Source organism: Podarcis filfolensis, assembly GCF_964270895.1.
Source record: "Podarcis filfolensis genome assembly, chromosome: 7".
Taxonomy (NCBI): Eukaryota; Metazoa; Chordata; class Lepidosauria; order Squamata; family Lacertidae; genus Podarcis; species Podarcis filfolensis.
The window spans coordinates 24,049,192-24,072,653 of record NC_139603.1 but is presented as its reverse complement, the minus strand read 5'-3'; the positions used below and the strand labels follow the sequence as shown (position 1 = coordinate 24,072,653).

The 23,462-nt window shown below is 45.9% G+C and overlaps 1 long non-coding RNA gene across 1 annotated transcript; it reads left to right on the top strand.

Annotated features, from left to right (window-relative positions):
* Positions 1–3,898: 3,898 nt before the first annotated feature.
* Positions 3,899–11,233, top strand: LOC310767203. The gene is made up of 2 exons (XR_014550722.1): positions 3,899–3,976; positions 10,971–11,233. It is a non-coding gene; the product is annotated as an uncharacterized lncRNA (long non-coding RNA).
* Positions 11,234–23,462: the final 12,229 nt, after the last annotated feature.

The following is a 23,462-nucleotide window of genomic DNA, read 5'->3' as shown; positions in this document are numbered from 1 at the left end:
AGAACAGCCTGCTGGGTTAGGCGAATGGATGCCCTCCAACATTTCTCCAATGAAAATAGGGATGTCCTAAGGAAAAGTGGGACATTCCGGAATCAACTCAGAAACTGGGGTGGCTTCTGTAAATCTGGGGCTGTCCCCGGAAAATAGGGACACTTGGAGGGTCTGCATCTATTCCAGCATCCTGTTATCACAGTAGCCAATCACATTACCATGGGAAGAAGAAGAAGAAGAAGAAGAAGAAGAAGAAGAAGAAGAAGAAGAAGAAGAAGAAGAAGAATTTGATATCCCGCTTTATCACTACCCTAAGGAGTCTCAAAGTGGCTAACATTCTCCTTTCCCTTCCTCCCCCACAACAAACACTCTGTGAGGTGAGTGAGGCTGAGAGACTTCAGAGAAGTGTGACTAGCCCAAGGTCACCCAGCAGCTGCATGTGGAGGAGCGGGGAAGCGAACCCGGTTCACGAGATTACGAGTTCACCACTCTTAACCACTACACCACACTGGCCTGAAAGCAGGTCTGGAACAGCGCCCTCTTCATTTGTGATTTCTGGCAGTCACATAGTTTTTACTCTATTTCAGAGCCAGTCTTAAGAACATTAAAAATGAACCTTGCTACAGCAACCCAGGTCCAACCAGTCTAGCATCTTGCTTCCAATATGTAAAGCCTTGCCCCCTTGCCACGAAAACATTGTTTTTATGCTGCATTTCAGTGTACCACTTAGAGACTTTTAAATATTGAGTAGTATAGAAATGTTTTCAAATAGATTTGTTGAAAGTTTCCTGCGAAATGCATTGCAAACCCTCTAGGGGTTTTTACCAACAAGAGCATCTGAAAAAATCCAAATGGGTAGAAAGGCCCTCTCACCTCACTAAACCAAAATGTTTTTTTTGCAACAACGACAAAAGGGGGGGCATTACAGTGGTAGGGCTATCTGGGTTTTGTTCTTTGTTTCAAAGGGGAATAGGTATCTCCAAACAACCACCAGAAGCTTTGTGATTCAAGGACCCGCCACCCGCTTGGTCTGGCACACAGGCTGGCTTAAAACAACCCAGTTTTACAAATACATTTGTTTAAAACAATCCCCCTTGCTGGTTGTTCTCTAATTCTGCCCCAGTGGTTCTTCAGTTCTCTTGAACTGACAACAACTAGAGTGGTACCTCGGGTTAAGTACTTAATTTGTTCTGGGGGTCCGTTCTTAACCTGAAACTGTTCTTAACCTGAAGCACCACTTTAGCTAATGGGGCCTCCTGCTGCCGCCGCACTGCCGGAGCATGATTTCTGTTCTCATCCTGAAGCAAAGTTCTTAACCTGAAGCACTATTTCTGGGTTAGCGGAGTGTGTAACCTGAAGCATATGTAACCCGAGGTACCACTGTATTCTGATTAAGGCTCCAATCCTGCACATACTTATCTGAGAGGACGTCCAGTTATTATAGGGTTGTCATATTTCTAAAAGTTAAAACCAGGACGCCCCCAAAAGTTGTTGAGCTTTCTTTAGACAAACCCCAAAGTTGTTGAGGATTCCCCTCCCCCCACAAAAATGCCCAAAAGTCCCCCCAGACATCAATTCTGCCTTTGAAATCCCAGTAATGTCCGCGAAAATCCAGATGTATGGCAGCCCTAGTTGTTATTAATTCTTATCATCATCATCAGCTTATATTATTATTCATTGCTATTCTTCATTTGATTTACAAATCACTTCCTATGAAGCATCTCAAAGTAATTTCACAGTACAATAAAAACGTATGTAAAACAGTATGTACCATTTAATGCTTTACTTCTGAATAGTCCTATTGTATAGGATGGCCCTGTTAATTTGTTTGTTTGTTTTGTGAACCAAGGGCACGATCCGGCAAACGTTAAGCACTTTCCATTTCACCAGTTTTCATGAGAAAGGGTGAGGCACCCGTTTCAGATAAACGGGAAAGAGGCTTAAATTCCGAGGGAGCGGGCATCATTACATTTTTGTATCTTTCAGAAACCAAGTGGCAGGACGACGGAAACAACCTCTCAGTTAAAATTCAGCTGCTGCAATTCTTCTCTGCAGTTGCAATCTAATGAAGCTGTATTCTTCATGCGGGGAAACCAGGCATATAGCTGGAAGGTGATCCTTAGAAGCTCCTGCTGCAGTCACAGGCGAGGCAGTTTTCATCTTCAATTTTCAATTTAAACTCAAAAGTAGTTTGCCACTTTCGTAGGTGGCAGAAACTTCAAAGAAATCCCTGAGACTCCAGCATTTTGTGTTATTTTAATCAGGAGGTTTTTTGGGGGGTGGTTAAAATCCCCCTAAACATTCTTAAGTAACCACTGGTGGTCCCCCAATTTCCGCTAGCCACTCTAACCAGAGCTACAACTAATCTAGAACGCGGCAGCCAGACTGGTGACTGGGAGCGGCCGCCGAGACCATATAACACTGGTCTTGAAAGACCTACATTGGCTCCCAGTACGTTTCTGAGCACAATTCAAAGTGTTGGTGCTGACCTTTAAAGCCCTAAACGGCCTCAGTCCAGTATATCTGACGGAGCGTCTCCACCCCCATCGTTCTGCCCGGACACTGAGGTCCAGCACCGAGGGCCTTCTGGCGGTTCCCTCACTGCGAGAAGCCAAGTTACAGGGAACCAGACAGAGGGCCTTCTCGGTAGTGGCACCCGCCCTGTGGAACACCCTCCCACCAGAAGTCAAAGGGAACAACAACCACCAGACTTTTAGAAGACATCTGAAGGCAGCCCTGTTTAGGGAAGCTTTTAATGTTTGATGTATTATAGTATTTTAATATTTTTTTGGAAGCCGCCCAGAGTGGCTGGGTATAAATAATAAAATTATTATTATTATTATTATTATTATTATTATTATTATTATTATTAGTGTGTTTTCCTAGCTCATCATGCTCAGGTGTCTTAAAACGTGAGCTCCTTTTCCCTGAAATTCTTCTTCTGTTCACAATTTAAACTGAGACTAGTTCAGGTTCATAAGCCGATATGGTAAGGAATTGCTCATTTTGCCAGCATTTTCCTGACACGCTTAGCATGCTGTCCCAGTATAAACCCATTCAATGTATTCCTCATATTAGGCACTTTGAAGCAGGAAGCCATTGTTGTCAAGCACTCAGGGGAAGCTGATCTCTTTAACCACCATTCTTGATGCAACCGTGGTAGGTTCAGCAGATGTGTCAAAAATGGAAATGCAGTTTACAGAACCATCCTTTGGGTCCAATCAATTGCCTCGGGAAAGTTCAAAGGCAGTCGGATATGTCCCAATGGCAGGCTGCTGCATTGCTTATGCACAGCCAATGCATTCCTGTCCTAGCTAAGCAAGAGTCTAACAAACAACAACAACAACAAATTTTATTATTTGTACACCGCCCATCTGACTGGGTTGCCCCACCCACTCTGGGTGGCTTCTAACATATATAAAAACATAATAAAACATTACACATTAAAAGGCTTCCCTATAGAGGGCTACCTTCAGATGTCTTCTAAAAGTCAAATAGTAGTTTATCTGTTTGGCATCTGATGGGAGGGCGTTCCACAGGGTGGGTGCCACTACCAAGAAGGCCCTCTGCCTGGTTCCCTGTAACTTCACTTCTCGTAGGGAGGGAACTGCCAGAAGGCCCTTGGAGCTGGACCTCAGTGTCTGGGCTGAGCGATGGAGGTGGAGACGCTCCTTCAGGTATACTGGGCCGAGGCTGTTTAGGTTTCCAGATTATGCACAGCTCTTCCCCAGGCTTTGATTATGAGAGCAAAAATTAAACATCTAATAGTCGAGATAGAAGTAACTGGGTAGTCAGGCTGATGGTTACTTGGTTGCAGAAGTTTACTGGCCATTGCTGTTGGCATGGAGATAGTCTAGGTTGAATGCAAACATGCCATTCTGATGTGTGATGTCACAAAGGGGATATGCTTTAAGTCTTGGTAAAGTTCAAAACAGTTAACAGTCAGACTGCATCTCAGCACTGTCAAGATGGATCTCCATAACAGGTCATGAATAGTTTTATTTGGGGGATATATTAACTTTTACTATTGGGGGAAAGTTTTAGATTAGTTTTCCAGTTTGTAACCCATCAAGCTGAGGCCAATAAATATACATTTGTAACTCTGTACCCATTAAATAATCAACTTTATGTGTGAATTTGGGACTGATTCATACAACCACATTTCCTTTCTCAAGAAAGGTTGGAAGGTATGTAATTTGAATGGCTATTGCTCTCTGCTGCTAGGGTGTTGTCAGCGGATCCTGGCTAATTGCCCAGGAAAGTATAATCAAGGAAAAGTTTCATACAGTTCTTTTTTATGTCAAACTTTACAGAGAGAGGCTATAGAACCCAGCCTCTTGGATAATGGTGTTGTCCTGAGTGAATCTCCACCCTCCGTCTCTCCCACTTGCTCATCTATTACTTCTACGGGTGCTGCTACCTGCCCTCTGTCTTTGAGCTCTTTGCTCTCCTACTTTTAAGGCTCGCTGGGTTCTGGGAGATGGTAGGTCTGGAATGCTTTCTTGCAACAACATGTCAGCCAGCTGCTGCTCTGGCTCTCCCATGTTTTCCCAACTTTCCCCCTCCTCTGCCTCTGAGCTGCGACCTCCCCCAAACCCCTGTTGTAAATCTACATTGTCTTCCTCTTCCTCCTCCCTGGAAGGATCAGGATGGAGACGCTGTCTCCACCATTCCTCCTCTGCCCAGTCTCTGAGACTACCTCCTCTTCAGCTGCTTCTTTTTCCTCTCCGTACTCAGCTTTACAGCTCCAAATAAAACGTTTAAATGTGTTGTAAATATACAAATGTGACACCAGATGGCAATGGTGAGCTATGCCAAATGCAATATATTTTTCAAAACGTTTCTTTTAATAAAAAAGCATTCTCACAGCGTTCTTTATATGTGTGTAGATTGCACCTCTCTCACACTCAAGCCTCTTGTGGCTCAGCATCCTACCATCCTGACAACCCCTTCATCTCCTGCCCTATCTTAAGTGACCCACCACCACTCTCCTGCGTCTGAGCCTTCCTCTTCTGATGCTTCCACAGGGGGTTTTCTGGCTAGGAACTCCCACCACTCCCCCCTGTCCAGCCAGTCCCTGACACAGGCTAAAGATCAGATGGGACTGCAGCAGTTAACAGGGGGGAACTGACAGGTGATGATGATGATGACATAGAGCGCCTTATAAACCCTTGAATTAACCAAGATCTGCTGCACAGCACATACATTTCCAGTAGCTATGATCTCTCCAGCTTCAAGAGCAGAAGTAATCGATACCTGTGTAGGATGGCCGTGTTCCACGGACCATAATAAAGGAAGCCAGACAAGCAGACTCCATTTCGGGTTTGCGTTTGCAGAGGTGGCTTTGGTTTCTCTTTGCCTCTCTCCTCATATTTCATGCCTTCATGCAATATTTACAACTGAAAGAAAACGTTCTATATCAGGAAGGAATGATAAAGGGATGCTTTAGCCAGAAATGCAAGCAAAGAGGAAAAGACTTGCCTCGCGCTGCAATGCTCAAGGGACTAACGGTCATTTAGAGAAAACACATCTCAGAAGCATCCGACAAAATGCAGCTCCACAACTCACTCGGCTCTAACCTGCCTGTTTATTTAGAGTGGATACGCGAAGGTTTGCGTCTGCCCGAAGAGTGTGGTCAGGAATATGGTCCTATAAATAGTTGGCAAGTGTAAAGCGGGCCACAGCAACGCTATGGGAGAACAGAACAGAACAGAACACACTGCTGCAAAATATGATTTTAATAAGCAGCACCAAGCTAAATCCCTGTACGTTTCAAATTGTTCTTCGGAGGAAATTGTATCTGTTTAACTATTAAAGATTCCATTCTTGTTTGCTGTTTGCTCAAAAGCCACAGTTTGCAAACTTGGCTAGCCTTGGCTACTGAACTGTTCAGTTAGAAACTTGCAGGGATTTAGCTCGGCACAGCTTATTAGAATAATCTTTTGCACCTCTTGCTGTTTACCACTCCACTTTCTCCCATCAAAATTAAACGTACGGAATTCAGCCGAGATATGCACATTCTGTGATGCCTGTTGGGGATTATGCATGATGGCCAGAGAATGTACAAAATTCAGTCGTTGTTTGCACATTTCCCATGGCCTGCTGGAGACTATAAATAAGTAAATATATTTATAAATAAATGGAATAAATGTGATCTTGTATCACATGACAGTGCAGATAAAAAAGAGCAAGGGAGGAATGAATTTTCAGGTGTAAGATTAAAGATCAGCACAGTCAAATCAACCAGTGGGTGTTCATTAAGTGTGATGGAGCCGTGATGTTCTATTCAGACATTTTACATGAATGTGTGACACCATTGCATATAAAGTGCTTTTCTTTCCTTGATTAGGTAGCACCATTTGGGATTATAGACCTCTATGTGTGAATTCTATGGACTGCCATTTATTACAGCTGATACCCTCATGACACCTGGTGACAAATAAAATGCTCGTGGATGGAAGACATTAAAATAAATTCAAAATGAGGGAACAGCCAGAAAACACCCAAGAAGAACCCCAAGCATCTCTCCTGAGAGCAGTAGTGTAGCCTTATTAGACTTTACCGATGGTAGGGTGAGTGTTGCTCCCAGAACAGGGAGGAAGGAGTCAAATGACACCAAGGTTGATTCAGAGAAAGAGTTTATTCTGCTCTCCGGATAGCAGAAGGCACTTGCGTGGTCAGTTCACAGCAAGTCCAAAGAAATGAGAAATTTCATGCAGTATATATATCCTCCAGGCACCCTCTCCCCCCTTCCCCAGGAATCCAACCACGTCAGCTCATATACGCAAGCTGACATCCATGACCATAAACAGATATTCCTGTTCCGGTACTCTTGACCATAAAAGGTTGTTCCTGTTCCTATACTCTTATCTTGGGGCAGGAGGTCACCAACTCTAAGAACACTCCTGGCACCGTTCCCGGGTCTCTTGTCAGACCTGACAAGGTCTGTGCGTCTTTTTGTGGTCAGGATGTAAGATAAGACCCAGACGTGCCATCCCTGCTCCACGGAACTGGCAAGGTCATCCATTGCCGTCACGGACTGATAAAGGAGAGGGCTTTGAGCACTTGTTTATATAGCTGGGTTTCTGTTTATACATTGACTCAAGAGCTCAAGTTAATGCATTTTAGAAATGCTCCCTTGGAGAAGGAAAAATGAGGATTTTGGGTCCCGTTTCAGACTGACTGCACAGAACCCATTCCTTCCCCCTTCAGTAGCAACCAACATTTGCCTACGGTGATACTTTTAAATGCACACAAATTTAAAAACAAAACGGCAACTGAAAGCCTATGAGTTAAGATCATCTTGAAAGCATCTGACCAGAAACCCTATGTTTTTGTCATCTCCATGACCTGCATTTTTATACAAGAGGAATTGGGAGTAACATCACCCTTATCAGTGTGATAGCAGGTGATTGGTTACCATTCTACAATTGCAGCACTGCTTTGTATTTAAGGGAGACTTAAGAACTGCACACCTGCAACCACAATGTGTCAACAAGGTCATAAAATGGAACATTACTTTTCTGAATTCCGACTTTCAGTTTTTTGAAAAGTGGCTCGGCAGGAAGAGGGGAACCTATGAGTACCCTGCTCATACAACTTAGACAAAAGTATGCTATCCCTAGAAGAAACTCTCAGTGCACTCTCAGCACTAAAATTACAACTTACCCACCTGGGAAAGTAGTGTATTGTGCCTGGTTTGTTGTTGTTGTGGTTAAGGGCTGAGGTGGAGGAAATGGATTTCAGTTACAAGGATCAACTCAAAGGGTAGCAATTTTTTGTCAGAAGAAATTACATGGACGCTATCAGCCCAGGCAGCGTAAGCTGAAGCAGAGAAAGTTACCAGCTGAGTCCAAATTACAGAGTATTTGTCTGATGTTATTTAACCTTTCTGCAAAGATTGCTCCAAGTGTTTTGCTAGAAAGTGGAGAGGGTCATGTTGATGCTTCGGCCTCCCCCTTTATTATCTGGGCCGTACAGCACAACTCTAAACAAGGCAACACATTTACCCAAGCTTCCGTGTGCTCCTTGCGACTTTGGGTTCAATTTGCTTCGCATCTTAAGGCCAAGCTCCCTAATTTGCGCTTTCTGAAACAATACGTGAGCCGCAAGGCAGCCATCCTTCAAAATTTGCACTTATTTGAAATTTGCAATGTCACGTAAGCCCAATAATATGTACACAAATGCATAAACGGGCATAAAGCATGCGTTTTAAAAGTGCAAGAGTCCATGAAAATAACAAGCAAAAATGTGCATGGAAATGCTGGTAATTTTTTTATTATTATTTAAAAAATCACTGGCTGATGTGAATGACTGGAAGAAGGAGAAACTGGGGGAAACTGAAAATGACAGATTTGGCCACCCCTAGGCTAGAGAGCTCCATTCTTCTCCCAAACCTGGCAGCCTTGCCTGCTGCAGCAGCAGAAACCTTGCATTGTCTCTTGCTCATGAAATGCAAGTGGAACATTGCAAGGAGTATGAGGGAGCAGTGGTATCAATGGCAGCTTTCTCCTTCCTGGGGCAATGTCATCACTGGAAGAGAACTATTCACCTGCAGACACCTGCTGCACAGCCTGCCCTTCTACCTGGGTAACTGTGCTCCTCATCACTATCTCCTTCAGTTTAAAATGTATGTCCTTGTGTTACCCAGCTAGAGTGAAGACAATGTAGCTCTCCTGTTGTTAGACTGCAGCTTCCACTGGAGCAAAACAGTTTGAGCATCTTACGCTGATCCTGGTCTGACTGCACTGGCTACCAATTACCGTATTTTTTGCTCTATAAGACTCACTTTTTCCCTCCTAAAAAGTAAGGGGAAATGTGTGTGCGTCTTATGGAGCAAATGCAGGCTGCGCAGCTATCACAGAAGCCAGAACAGCAAGAGGGGTTGCTGCTTTCACTGTGCAGTGATCCCTCTTGCTGTTCTGGCTTCTGAGATTCAGAATATTTTTTTTCTTGTTTTCCTCCTCCAAAAACTAGGTGCGTCTTGTGGTCTGGTGCGTCTTATAGAGCGAAAAATACGGTAGTTTCCGGGCCCAATTCAAAGTGCTGGTTTTGACCAACAAAGCTTTAAACGGCTCAGGACTGCAATTCCTCAAGGACCGCCTCTTCCCATATGAACCTACCCAGTCCCTGAGATCATCTTTTCAGGCCCTCCTTCGTGTGCCTCCTCCTCGAGAGGTCTGGAGGGTGGCAACATGAGAACGAGCCTTCTCTGTAGTGGCTCCCCGTCTATGGAATGCTCTCCCCAGGGAAGTTCGCCTGGCGCCTTCATTATACACCTTTAGGAGCCAGGCAAAAATGTTCCTTTTCAACCAGGCCTTTGATCGACATCCTATGCCCTTTTAAAATGTGGCTATTGGATTGTTGTTGTTTCTATTTTGATTATGTATTTTCGTTTCATATTTTGATTTTGTTCTGTGAACCACCCTGACACCTCTGGGTATTGGAAATTTAAATTCAATAAATCATCATCATATCATCATCATTCCTGACTGTTGGCCATGTTGGCTGGGACTGATGGGAATTGGAGCCCACCGATATCTGGAGAGCCACTGTCTCCAGAAACCTAGTTCCAATGCTAGCCTATCTTGTATCTGTGTCTTATTATGCATCCTCTGTAGGGTCCTTGCCAATGAGTGAGTGGACGATTCAGAGTCAAAGATGGAGAGCAGGTTTTGACAACCATATACAAATAAGTCAGGAAGCAAAATAGTAGGATCTGTATAAAGGATCACCAGTAATGACTTGGGATTCCCATTGGTATAAGGTTAAACATGTATTTTGTCCCTCTCCCTCTTGGTTGTTGTTGTTTAGTCGTGTCCGACTCTTCGTGGCCCCATGGACCAGAGCACGCCAGGCACTCCTGTCTTCCACTGCCTCCCGCAGCTTGGTCAAACTCATGTTCGCAGCTTCAAGAACACTATACAGCCATCTTGTCCTCTGTCGTCCCCTTCTCCTTGTACCCTCCCTCTTGGTAATCAGCCGCAATGCATTGTTGTCAGGCTTCAGTGAATTCCGATCCTCTCCCCTCTCACGGCAGACATCCAAGAAAGTAGACGAGGAAGTTCTTATCGAGTCTTTATTCAGTAATTCACAGCAAGAGGATCATGTACGCCGCCTCTTAGATTAATGGCGTTGCTCCAACTGAGCTCCTCCCCCCTCCCTTCCTAGCAACAGCACTTCCCTTTATGGTGGCCATCAGGGTTAATTGTCTCTGTGGCCTTTGCTCTTCCACTTTCAATGCACGCTAGGTTCTGGGAGAAGGGGGGTCAGAAATGCTCTCCAGTGATAATGTGTCAGCTGGCTGCTCTGCCTTTGTCTCCCCCTTTTCTCCTCCCAACTCATCTGTTCACCTGTCTCTGAGCTGTGAGCTTCCTCAAACCACTGCTGTAATTCAATACTGCCTTCTTCTTCTCTGGAAGGTTCAGGGGGGAGTCTCCACCATTCCTCCTCAGTCTTGTCCCCCTCAGTCCAGTCCCTGACATCAGTCTTGCAAAGCCAGATCAGCAATGCAACCCCATCCATGCCATCTGACCAGTCGCTACTGGACCTGCCCCCTTCGTTTGTGTACCTCTGAATATTTCCCTGAAGTCTGAAAACACCATGCTTTGAGGAAACAGCTACCTATATTGTGTAAGCCATGGGTGAAAGAAAAAATAAGAAATAGAGAGAAGGATTCACTTTGAGCCCCATCAGCAGAAGGCATGTGTAAAGATGTCTGCTTGTGCAATGGGGCTTTTACTACCCCTTCCCCACATGCCCCCATCTGAAATTAGTGTTGGGTGGGTGGGAGAACCCCCGGAACAGTGCAGGGAGGGGGGTGCTGAGATCATTCCGTCTGGGAGGCTGAAATGCTTGCACTGCAGGCAACGTTGAATTCCACCCAGAAATGTTTTCCTGGAACACTTATAAGGACATCCAGAAAAGGACACCTGGCCCCCAATAACAGCAAAATTGAATGGATTTGCTTTTTGGCACAGCTCCTGTTTCTGCTGATGAAGAGGCTGCTCAGTGGGGCATGTGCACTGGAAACATGAGGAAAGTTCATCAGTGACAAAGAGAGCTGAGCCTCATCCATTTCACCCAACAGTACTGTTTATGGCACAGATGATGAATGAGACTTGCTGACAATGATGACCTGGGGGGGCCTTTCGCAGAACACGATGAAGTACAATTAGTGCTCGGGGCTCTTGAAGAGTGCAATACAATGCAATAAATACTTCCCATGAAGTATTAAAACACATTTTTAAAAGAGGGAGAAGATGATGCTCTAAAAGGGAAACCAGCGGTGAATGTCCTAACAGCCTGTAGGACATGGAGAAATGTGCCTGTCTGGTGCACAAAATAAGATTGGGGTGGGCGGAGGCGGCTGTTGTGCTCTTGCATAGATCCCACTCATTAACTGTAATGTGTTTATTTATTTAAAATATTTGTGAATCACCCATAATCATAGATCTAACTGATTTACTGCAAAATAAAACACAGAATAGCTTGCACCGTAAATTAAACGGCAGAGTAATCAAAGTGACTAGATAAAATTAATGCTGTGGAAATGCTTGGCGAAATAAGAATGTTTTCATGACAGGCCAAAATCCATACAATGTCGGTATCCAAACCACACTTCCACAGAGAAGATGTTCTGTCATGCAGGGACTGCTCTGCTGAATGCTCTCTTCTGAGCAGAGTTGGATTGTGGGGGCATGAGGCAACTCCAAACACTCAGCCTTATTATCCCAGTGATCTATCCACCCTATAGGGAGTGAGACACTCTTTAATGTATTGTTAATTTGGGCTTGGTCCAGGCCTCAAAAGGGATGAACCAGAGATGGAGGTGTGTGACCCCGTGATTATGGACAGACGACTTCCTGAAGAGCTTTGGGCATATAGTGATTGTTTACCCCTTACTAGAGTTTTGAATTATGGTGTTGGAGGAGACTCTTGAGAGTCCCATGGACTGCAAGAAGATCAAACCTATCCGTTCTTAAGGAAATCAGCTCACTGGAAGGACAGATCGTGAAGCTGAGGCTCCAATACTTTGGCCACCTCATGAGAAGAGAAGACTCCCTGGAAAAGACCCTGACGTTGGGAAAGATGGAGGGCACAAGGAGAAGGGGACGACAGAGGACGAGATGATTGGACAGTGTTCTCGAAGCTACCAGCATGAGTCTGACCAAACTGCGGGAGGCAGTGGAAGACGGAGAAGAAGAAGAAGGAGGAGGAGGAGGAGGAGGAGGAGGAGGAGGAGGAGGAGGAGGAGTTTGGATTTGATATCCCGCCTTTCACTCCCCTTCAGGAGTCTCAAAGCGGCTAACATTCTCCTTTCCCTTCCTCCCCCACAACAAACACTCTGTGTGGTGAGTGGGGCTGAGAGACTTCAAAGAAGTGTGAGTGGCCCAAGGTCACCCAGCAGCTGCATGTGGAGGAGCGGAGACGCGAACCCGGTTCCCCAGATTATGCGACTACCGCTCTTAACCACTACACCACACTGGCTCTCAGGAGTGCCTGGCGTGCTATGGTCCATGGGGTCACGAAGAGTCAGACACGACTAAAGAACTAAACAACAACAAAAGAGTTGTGAACTTGTTTATGATCCATGCCTGCAGAATAATGGAACCTCATGAATTCCTGGATATTCAGGGAGATTTTCCAGTGGATAAAGCTGGAGTGGGGCCAATGACAACTTGAGACAGCCCCAAGCCTGTCATGGAGGCTATGAAGCCCCAAGAACATGGAGATGAGTCCCATTGTTGTTGCAATTGTGCCATAGGGCTAGAAGTGTGTGTGTTTGTGTGTGTGTCTGTATCCCAGTGTGTGTCTGTATCCCAGGGCCGCCATATTTTGAAGAGCAAAAAAGAAGATGCTATGACGGCTCTCATGTTAATACCCCTACTCAATATAAGCTATAGAAGTTGTGATATATTGTGATATATTGCTGAGGGGGGCAGGAGAAGAGAAGAGGAAAGCAAGTCTTCAGCCACCAGTCGTGTCTCATCCAGAAAGCATAGGCAGAGACATTTTAGCAAATTTTAAAAATCCACCCGGGCAGAAATTTTACCCCTGAAAAAGAGGACATGTCCTGGAAAAAGAGGACACATGGCAACTCTAGTATCCGGAGCACTCTGGAAGCAGCTGTGAGTGTTTCACTTGCCAATAAAAAGTTAACTAAAGGTGTGCCTTCCTTATCTGGATCCACAAAGGATCATGGGAGTGTTCATTCCCAGTGGGGATCATGGGACATAGTCAAGGCATAAGTAAAGGTAAAGAGTAAAGGGACCCCTGACCATTAGGTCCAGTCACGGCCGACTCTGGGGTTGCAGCCCTCATTTCGCTTTATTGGCTGAGCGAGCCGGCATACAGCTTCCGGGTCATGTGGCCAGCATGACTAAGCCGCTTCTGGCGAACCAGAGCAGTGCACAGAAAAGCCTTTTACTTTCCCACCGGAGTGGTACCTATTTATCTACTTGCATTTTGACATGCTTTTGAACTGCTAGGTTGGCAGGAGCAGGGACAGAGCAACGGGAGCTCACCCCGCCATGGGGATTCGAACCGCCAACCTTCTGATCGGCAAGTCCTAGGCTCTGTGGTTTAACCCACAGCACCACCTGCGTCCCTAGTCAAGGCATAATCCCCAGCAATAAAAAAGGGTACTTTCTTGGGAAGCACCAAGGTAACATGCATTCGTTTTTAGTCCTGGGTGTAGAGGAACAGGAAGAAAGAAGAAGCAGACGCTCCATGCAGCTTCTTCAAGTGTTTGATTGAGCCACTCACAAAGCCCAAGTGGTTTCAGGGCAATTGCCTCTTCCTAAGCATAGCTATTTTGATTGCTGCTTCTTATCCACTCTTCCGTCAGCTGCAAATGAACAAATAAATACATTTCTAACCCCCTCCCCACAAAAAAAATCAACAGAGGTAATCTCTTCTTGAAGGAGAAATAACCTTTGAACAACTGCTGAATTTAAACCTGCATTGAGAGGGAATATTTTAACTCCTCTACAAAGAATGCTTTTAATATAGCATCAAGCTTGTATAAGGAAGCTCTCAGGAAGCAAGGAAAAGCTCTATATGAGGGTCTTCCCTGATTATGCTACTGTGTTAACACAAAACACAGCTGATTCCAGGTGTCATAACCTGAATGAGCGTTTAAAGCTGCGGCCAGATATTCATAACCGCAAACCTGTTCACTCAGAGTTTACAAAACTGATCGTTTAACTCAGAGCTTTCCAAACTTTTCATACTGGTGACACACTTTTTTAGACATGCATCATTTTGTGACATAGCAATTCAGCTTTAGTAGCAAACCGGAAGTTAAATTAACCCCTTTCCAGCCCCCTGGAGGAGCGTGGGGAGCATTCGCATGACATACCTGCACAACGCAGCCAACACATGTGTCGAGACACAGTTTGGAAATCTCTGGTTTAATTGATCGATTTGTGTCTATGGAGCCTGGATGGAAGTTATGTTGCACGTCACATTAGGCTTGCCATGGTCTTAAACCACTGAGCCTCTTGGGCTTGCCGATCACAGGGTCGGGGGTTCGAATCCCTGTGATTGGGTGAGCTCCCGTTTCTCGGTCCCAGCTCCTGCCAACCTAGCCATTCGAAAGCATGCCAAAAAGTGCAAGTAGATAAATAGGTACTACTCCAGCGGGAAGGTCTCTGTTGACAAATGTTTTGGTTTCCAAAACCTGGAAGTAAATGCTTCAGTTTTCAAACACTTTTCGGAAGTTAAACATGCCATTCGACTTCCGTTTTGAGTTTCCGGTTTTCAAAAGTTTCGGAACTCGAATGGTCTTCCAGAACAGATTACATTCAAAAACCGAGGTACCACTGTATAAATGAACACATAAAAATGTGCAAAATTGTAATGAAGACAAAAGTGGGCCTTTCCATCGCCACAAAACCTTAGACATCTATACACCTAGGATTAAGAGATGGGGCTTCCAAAAGGATCAGCTAGTTATTGGGACTATGCAAGGCTAGGTCAGGGTGAGGTTTGGGATGTGTGGCTGCACCAAGGAGTACAGTGGTACCTTGGGTTACAGATGCTTCAGGTTACAGACGCTTCAGGTTACAGACTCCACTGACCCAGAAATAGTACCTCGGGTTAAGAGCTTTGCTTCAGGATGAGAACAGAAATTGTGTGGAGGCAGCGTGGCGGCAGCGGGAGGCCCCATTGGCTAAAGTGGTGCTTCAGGTTAAGAACAGTTTCAGGTTAAGAATGGACCTCCAGAACAAATTAAGTTTTTAACCCGAGGTACCACTGTACCGGGACGCGGGTGGCGCTGTGGGTAAAACCTCAGTGCCTAGGACTTGCCGATCGCATGGTCGGCGGTTCGAATCCCCGTGGCAGGGTGCGCTCCCGTTGTTCGGTCCCAGCGCCTGCCAACCTAGCAGTTCGAAAGCACCCCCGGGTGCAAGTAGATAAAGCCACTCCCGAATTTAGGAGGGGGGGGTGTTGCGGGCTCATGACCCCGCCCACACGCACTCTCGCGGGGCTGGTGCCAGCCCCGCGGGAACCAGGGATTCCCTTTTATTATTCATCTCCTGCAGCCTCAGCCAATCGGCTGGCAGCAGGGGCGGGCCGACCTAGGGGCACTTAAGGTCGGGGCAGCCCTTGGCTCGCCCCTTTTCCTCCTTCGCAGCAGCTGTGTTTTCCCACCCACCCGCCCTTTAGGTTTAGCATTCAGACTTTGCTATGGGCTTTGGCTGGTCGCCGCAAGGGGCCTGGTAGGAGTTTTTCCATTTGGCTAATTGGCTGGAATTTTGAAGCCACTTGGTTTTTTCGCCTACCTCGTAGCAAACGTCACAACTTCTTGGTCTTGGCGGTTAGGCATTGGCCGGGGTATTGTTATGCAAATGAGATCGGGGGGAGGAACGCCATCACCTCCCCCACTTCTTGAAGGGTAGTTCGTTAAAGGACTCCGAGGGGCGTCGCCTCGTCCGAAACCTACGGAGGCTAGGGCCTAAAGCGCGCTCCCGAGCGGTAACCCCTCGGGGAGCGCCTAGGGATGTGCATCTCGGGGGCTCCCCCTGCTGGTGTTTAACCCTTCCCGGTTAGAACCGGATAGTCTGTTAGGGCCAATGCCTAAGCCAATACCGCTCTTTCCTGTAATCAATAAAGTTGTGGCCATTTTTCGCCCATTAACCTAAATTCTGGTGTCCTGTGTCTTTATTTACTCCATCTGTGGGAGGGGGAGGGAATAGCCACGCAAATAGGGACTGCTTACCAGCGGGAAGGTAAACGGCGTTCCGTGTGCTGCGCTGGCTCGCCAGATGCAGCTTGTCACGCTGGCCACGTGACCCAGAAGTGTCTGCGGACAGCGCTGGCTCCCGGCCTATAGAGTGAGATGAGCACACAACCCTAGAGTCTGGCAAGACTGGCCCGTACGGGCAGGGGTACCTTTACCTTTACCTTTACCACTGTACCAGATTGGCTGCACCAGTATGCCCATGCGGTGTGCAACCACCCCCACTGCTGCCCTGCTCCACCCTATCTCTGTATTTTATTTTGGTTTATTTTGAGGGGAAGGCTTGTGCACAATGGTTGATTAGCCCCTGAGGATCTGAATGGTTCATTATCACATAATCATGGTGAAAGAAAGTTTGTGTGGCCACTGTTCCACCATGAAAAGACTTCGGCTGCCCTGCAATATTTGAACCAATCTCATCTCCAAAGACCTCCCCTTCACACACACAAAAGGCTAAAGTATATAACTGGCTTAGAGCTGCTTACTCTGCCATCAGTTTTTCTTCAGCAAAGAGGGAGTAGATCATCGTGTCTTGACTGTTTTCTTTAAACAATAAATACTGCATGTTTTGGCTGGTGTATCCCAGGCATTTTATATGACACTCTTACGTTTGGATAGCTATTCAGATTTGATGAATGCTATTGCTATTTTAGAAAGCTCGCCATCTCAAAAGAGGGGAGAAAATACTAATTTAGATAGCCACAGGAAGGCCCATAGACAATTGGTTTTTAGACTTCCTGGCCGACTCATACCTGCCAGCTCAGAACAATTGGGTGGCGGGCAGAGAGAATTGCTGATTTTCATTTGGCAGTATTTACGCACTGAAAAATAAAAGAAAATGTAAAACTTCTCATACAAGAAGCTCAGAACTGCCGTCCAAATGTGAAAGTCTGCCAGAGGGAACAACAAAAGCAGCATTCCATTGTAAAGCAATAATATGAGGGTGGATGAACTATGCAGAAAATAATAATTAACTTTGTCGAACAATTAAAGGAGGTAGGCTGTAAAAGCAATAGCAGTTGCTTTGAAGAATAATATAGCATTGGTTCTATTTTCCTCATAAGAAATAGATGTGATAAGGTATTGGGGTAGATCTAAGGGAGCTTCCAGACGTGGGTGATTTAGCAGCACCTAATCATTGCTGTTCTACTTTGAGCAGGAAGTAGAATAGCAACTTAGCTTTCAGACTTCTGGTATCCTAATATCATTCTGTAGCCAAGTGGACAGCCCACCTTTCCTCAACTATAAATATTGGAAGAAGGATCTTCATTTGTACCACAGAATATGGAGAGATGATGAAATATTCTTCCCACCCCACCCCACCCCACGGGCTGCCATATGTCCTGATTTTCCAGGACATGTCCTGGAATTTGCCTCCAAAAATGGTGCCCTGGATTATCTTTTGGAATCAGGCAAATGTCCTGGAATATAGGCATAGGGGGTTAAAATGTTATTTGAAGAAAGCTCCAAAACTCAGAAATTATTGTAGCGTTTACTAAAAAAGCCCAACAACTTGGGTTTCCCTAAAACAACAACAACAACAACAATCTCCACCACTTCGGGCAAAAAGAAAAAGAAAAAACTGAACAACTCTGTCTTGATTTTCACTTTTGGAGATATGGCAGCCTTGCAATTTAGTAAGGTTGTCCACCAGATTCAGCCAAGGCCTGAGTCAAATCAAGCATATTCAGGGGGACATTCAATGAAGATGAATATTGAAAGATTCAAGTCAGATAAAATAAAGTACTATGGAATTATGGAACTCACTCGACAGGAGGCAATGAGCGTGTGGAAGAAAATCAAGCCTTCACAATGTGTATAGGGTGAAGGCTCTGTTTATTAAGATAAGACAATTGCTTTGGAGAAGACCTCCATCAGTCAGAATCTATTTTGAACTGATCATTAAGGTGTTCTGCTTACCTACAGAGCTAACAGCCTTCTATAGTCACCACAAAACTCTCACAACCGAGTCGATAAGAAAGCACAATAAACTAGTTTCACGGGGAAAGCAGCATGGCTGAAGTCCAAATCTTCGACATTCCATACTTCATTGTTCCACCTTCTCTCCCACCTCCATGTCAACTTTCTGCTTGTACCCTAAGAGACATGGCCTTATGAATATAAGACCTGTACAGGCTCAAGCTTATTATAAGCCTAGCTCCTTGCAGACTCCAGTCCCATACATTCTTAGGGTTGCCATATTCCGAAAAGTGAAAATCCAGTCAAATATCCAGTTTTCCTGGATATTTTGCCGATTCAGCAAAAATCCGCCCGGACGCCATTTTGCTGCCTGAATCCTAGACGTGTCCGGAGAAACCCAGACGTAAGGCACCCCTATAAACTCTGCTTCCACAAGTGCCACCAACTTGGACGGCTTTTCATGATGGCTATGCTCTGTCTCCACAACTGGAGGCAGTAGTGCTTCTGAATATCAGTTGCTGGAAACCACAGAGAAGAGAGTCTTCTTGTCCTCTGGTCCTGCTTATGGGCTTTCTAGAGGCATCTGACAGGAACAGGATGGTGGACTAGATGAGTTGGTGGCCTGAGGCAGCAGGCTGATCTTTTGGCCTTGTATCCTTAAATAACTAGAGCAATCTATACAGGCCATAATCAGCCAAAACTAAAGTTGCCACCCATCCCTTAAAATTTAGGATTTCCAAACAGCAGTGTCCCCTGTCCCAGTTGGGATGCCTTTTGTCCCATTTTCAAAGTCATAACAAAATAAAATTGGCATCAAAGTTTCCTCACCCTAACTTGCTTGCTAGGCACCTTGCAAGTTAAGCCCTCCCTCCAAAGCTGGCTGTTTGATGCTCCAGGCTAGCCAATAAAGCTTGCCAGCCGGTAGATTCTTCTGGGTTGAGCTGAGCTCTTGCCAATGGCTCTAAGAGGATGAGCGAAATGTTTTCTGGAGCAGCAGCCTCAGCCCCTTCAAAGCTAAGAATTTGTTGCGCTCTCTCTCTCTCTCTCTCTCTCTCTCTCTCTCTCTCCCTTTCCCTCTCCCCCTTTCCCTCTCCCTCTCCCCCTTCCTTCCTTCCTTGGCTGGGTTTCTACAATTATCATCCTTCCGGAAGGCAGAAATTCAGCAGGTAGTGAAGATTTCTTTTCAATACTGTTCTTGGAATATTTGCAGTTACTGATAACAGGGGTGAAGGAAGGGTGTGTGTGTCGGGGGGCCGTCGTGGGTGTCACCACTGAGGGGATGACAAAATGCCGGGCGGCACTCACCATGGGGCCTGCAGCATGCCCGAGCCACGTGTCTCTTCTGGGAGTGACGCTGTGGCTTGGGCACCCACAGGCTCCACGCTGCCCCAAACAGTCCGCCCACCGTCTTCCCCTCAGCTTTAGGGGCGGCTGAGCGGGAGGAGGCAGGCAGACTCCTCAGAGGCCCCATGGAGCATCCTGCTCTGGCTCGCCCCACCCCCACAGGTGGCTGGCCCCGCCCCTGGGTGCAAGGCACGCGCGCCGCCCCAGGAGTCTGATTGGCTTGCTCCACCACTGACTGATAGCTTCCATTTGATCATTGCAATGGATTGCTTTGAAGTCATTTTTTTGCACTAGGGAAAGTAATTTTTAGCTCCCCAGTTCTCCCCGATCTGTCCTTTATTTTGCCTGACCTGTCCCGTATTTTGCCCAATCAAAGGTGGCAACCCTAGCCAAACCCCCACAGGACAGATACACCTGGTGAAATTGTGTAGCTGTTCCATTGTGTTGAACAAGGTAGAGTTTTCTGATCTCTGGAAAGTGAAAGGAAACTGAACAGGGAAAACATAGGAGAAGGATGTTTTGACCACAGCTTCATGAAGACGCTCCATTAAAAAAGAGGAGAGAGCAAAACATGCTTTTCCCAGTGTGTCCAGTGTGTTAGCAGCTGAAGATTACGTAATGAAAAGATCCTGCAGATAATCAGGAATCATAAACATTTCTCCCTAAAATATACCGTATTTTTCGCTCTATAGGATGCACCAGACCATAGGATGCACCTGGTTTTAGAGGGGGAGAACAAGAAAAAAAATTCTCCCCTCTCTGCTCAGCGCCCCTTCAGCGAAGCGGCAGGAGAAACGGAGCCCCTTCCATTTCTCCTCCCGCTTGGCTGAAGGGGCGCTGCGCAGCTCTCCCTCTCTGCTGAAGCCAGGAGAGTCTTGCTCTCCTGGCTTCAGCAAAAGGAATCCGAAGCCTGCGGAGTGCAGCGGGAACTCGTGCTGCGCTCCCAAGGCTCCAGGCAGCTATCCCTGCAGCCTGGAGAGCGAGAGGGGTTGGTGCGCACCGACCCCTCTCGCTCTCCAGGATTCAGCGAAAGCAATGCGAAGCCTCCGGAGCGCGGAGGGAGCGCTCCCTCTGTGCTTCAGAGGATTCACGTTGCTATCGCTGAAGCCAAGGAGCCTGCATTCTCTCCATAGGACGCACACACATTTCCCCTTAATTTTTGGAGGGGGAAAAGTGCATCCTATAGAGCGAAAAATACGGTACACATGTGTACTCATTTATGAGCCAAGAAGTGCATTGCAAAATTAAAACAACTGTGCGTTCTGATCCACATATTACACTTTTGGGAAATGTAAATGAGATTGGTTTGTCTTAAAAACGCACACCAAATGAAATTATCTAGCATTGCCTGCCTCAATTTCCATTTGTCAAATAGATATAGTTTGCTGGCATTCACTGCCTGTTGGGCGACAATGCGAAAGGGAACTGGCCTAAAGCATAATTGCCCAAGTCAATTAGTTTGGGTCTCTTGCAGTTTACACCATATGTACAATGACTTGGGAGAAAGCAGAAAACAAGAAGTGGCTAGCACAATTGTTCCAAGGCAGTGAAGGTAATTCGCACACAGGAGTACACTTTTGAAGGCACATTGAGAGAGGTGGACCTTGGTGATATGCCACCCTCTGCAAGGCCATTTGATGCCCTCCTCCCAGCCCTTGTGGTACCAGCTTAAGCAAGGCTCTCACAGCCTCCTTTCTCCTTCTCAAAGCCCATTAAGTGCTTGCCTGGCTTTGGGAAGGAGAAGGTGTACTCTAGGACCTTGGCGGAGCCCTCATGTCCCAAACTTCATCATCTTGCATATCAGTTTCTGAAGGAACCAAGAGAAGTGGTCCCTATGATTTAGAGACATGGTTACTTCCACTGACCTGAAGATGGGCTTGGAGAGTTGAAGAGAAAACAATGCAAGTGTTAAATTGATAGGTTGAACCATCTGATCGCACAAAACAACGTAATTGAATGTTGTTCTGCACTGCAACAGGGAAGATGGCACACAACCAAATTGCCCAGCAGTTGGCATAACCTACTAAAGAATTCTTTTAAAAGGTCAAAAAAAAAAATACAGCTTAAAGGCTCCCCATGGTCTACTTGCTGGTTTGGAAGAAGAAGAAGAAGAAGAAGAAGAAGAAGAAGAAGAAGAAGAAGAAGAAGAAGAAGAAGAAGAAGAAGAAACAACTGCCTAATAAACAACAACAACAAGAACAACTTTTATTTGTAATCCTCCCTTCCCAGCTGAAACTGGGCTCAGGGCGACTAACATCAAATATATACCATTGTATTGTAGTATACAACTTGCAGGCCTTTTCATTCCCGTTGTGTTCGACATTGCAAATGCACATGAAGTGCAAAAGACTCAGCCACCACCCTTCCAAGATGGCAAATTTGCAATTCAATAGCTCTCATGCAATCTAAGATTAATGCTCTCATGTGAAATAACACAGAATTGTTGTTGTTTAATCATTTAGTTGTGTCCGATTCTTCATGACCCCATGGACCAGAGCACGCCAGGCACTCCTGTCTTCCATTGCCTCCCGCAGTTTGGTCAAACTCATGCTGGTAGCTTCAAGAACACTGTCCAACCATCTTGTCCTCTGCCATCCCCTTCTCCTTGTGCCCTCAATCCTTCCCAGCATCAGGGTCTTTTCCAGGGAGTCTTCTCTTCTCATGAGGTGGCCAAAGTATTGGAGCCTCAGCTTCAGGATTTGTCCTTCCAGTGAGCACACAGGGCTGATTTCCTTCAGAATGGAGAGGTTTGATCTTCTTGCAGTCCATGGGACTCTCAAGAGTCTCCTCCAGCACCATAATTCAAAAGCATCAATTCTTCGGCAATCAGCCTTTTTTATGGTCCAGCTCTCACTTCCATACATCACTACTTGGAAAACCATAGCTTTAACTATACGGACCTTTGTCGGCAAGGTGATGTCTCTGCTTTTTAATTATTAACCCATCTGGGAGTCTTGGCTTCAATATAGCCCCATGGAAAATCCCCATGTTAAAGCCTTCAGTAATACACAGAGGCATTTTCCATTTCAGTGTCAATTAAACAATTATACTTAACAAAACCTTTCTCTATGTACTTTCTCCAGAGCATACATGGTTTTAAAAAAACTTCTATCATGCCACTTCTTACTTGCCTTTTCTCGAAACTGAAAAGTCCCAAATGCTGCAACCTTTCTCCATGTGGAAGCCACTCCATCCCATTGTTTTCTGAAGCCCTTTCCAACTCTATAATATCCTTTTTGAGATGAGGCAACCAGAACTGCACACGTTATTCCAACCAAATATTCTGTAGAAAAATGCATGTAACTGGCAGTGGCGGGGCAGGGAGACTTTCTGGCTAAAATGTGTTTATGAAATGGCATAGAAAACTGTAAATTACAAGAAAAGAAGACTGAAACGTAGGTGAATGTTGATGAGGATTAGGAAGCAATGCAGAAATGTGGGAAAATGAACATTAAGGTTGGGAAAATTGGAAATTGAGAGGAACCAAAGTTCCTCCTCCTCCTCCTCCTCCTCCTCCTCCTCCTCCTCCTCCTCCTCCTCCTCCTCCTTCATTGAATTTATATACTGCCCTATACCCAGAGGTCTCAGGGCAGTTAGTAGTGAGTGAGGGTAGTGAACATGAGACTGGTTGCTGATCTTTTCTTGAGCTGTTCCAGGCCATAGTACGGAGGCTGCAGTATCTAGCTGGGAAAGTAGAACTGCTGGCTTATCACCGCAATGGGGAACACCTTTAGAGACACAAAGCAGACACACACTCTGCCAGACTGGAATCCTGAAGGAATGCAGGCAGGCATCTGATGGGTGCAGCATCATCTCCACTTTTGTTTGCTGCTACCCTCCCTGGGAAATTGTAACCTCTGGGCAGTCAGTGAATGTGAACTGGCCCCTGACAGTAAGAGCTGTTCGACAGTGGAATTTGCTGCCAAGGAGTGTGGTGGAGTCTCCTTCTTTGGAGGTCTTT